Source organism: Arachis hypogaea, chromosome 7, assembly GCF_003086295.3.
Source record: "Arachis hypogaea cultivar Tifrunner chromosome 7, arahy.Tifrunner.gnm2.J5K5, whole genome shotgun sequence".
In the NCBI taxonomy this organism is placed as follows: Eukaryota; Viridiplantae; Streptophyta; class Magnoliopsida; order Fabales; family Fabaceae; genus Arachis; species Arachis hypogaea.
In genome coordinates, this window is record NC_092042.1 from 23,542,771 (window position 1) to 23,543,620 (window position 850).

Genomic DNA, 850 nt, shown 5'->3' on the forward strand with positions numbered 1-850 from the left:
ATTCGATCCTGAAATTGAAAGAACAATTTCACGAATAAGGCGAGAACAGCGTAGGTTAGTCCGCTCTGAGGGCGGATCTGAAAGTGAATCTGAGGAAGAAACCAGCCCCCGTTCTACTGATTCGGTTGTTTTACGTGCAAAAAACATGGCAGCTAGAAGAGTTACCATTCAGGAGGAAGGAGCTCCTGATTTTACAACGCAACCGTTTCAAGCGCATCATCCAGTGGTAGCTATGGATTTTGAAATAAAGACCGCACTGCTAAATTTGATGCCCAAGTTTCATGGCCTACCTGCTCAAGAGCCTATCAAGCACTTGAGAGATTTTCAGGCAGCCTGTTCTACTGTCAGGCGTGATGGCACTGACGAAACTTCAATTCTGCTGAAAGCTTTTCCGTTCTCTCTTGAGGGAAAAGCAAGAGAGTGGTACTACACTCAACCTCTAGCAAATGTATCCAACTGGGATACACTCAGAAAGGAGTTTCTGGAGAAATTCTTTCCATCTGAAGTTACTGATAAATTGAGGAAGGATATCTCTACAATTGTTCAGGATGACAATGAGACTCTCTTTGAATACTGGGAGCGCTTCAATAATCTTCTGGAAGCATGCCCCCACCACATGATTGATAAGATCGTGTTACTCAGCTATATCACACAAGGTATGAGGCCCCAAGATAAGACCACATTGGAAAGTGCCAGCAATGGGTCTATGAAGAAGTACAAGACCACTGATGAAGCTTGGCAGTTGATCAGTGATTTAGCTGAATCTACTCGAAACCACAGACAGAAGCAAGGCCATTCAAGGGCCGTTGCAGAAGTATCTTCTGGTATAGAGACTGCTGCTCTAAATCGA

General features: G+C 44.2%; 1 non-coding gene across 1 annotated transcript; it reads right to left on the reverse strand.

The window, feature by feature from the left end:
* Positions 1-514: 514 nt before the first annotated feature.
* Positions 515-618, reverse strand: LOC112704724 (small nucleolar RNA R71). The gene has a single exon (XR_003155334.1). It is a non-coding gene; the product is annotated as a small nucleolar RNA R71 (small nucleolar RNA).
* Positions 619-850: the final 232 nt, after the last annotated feature.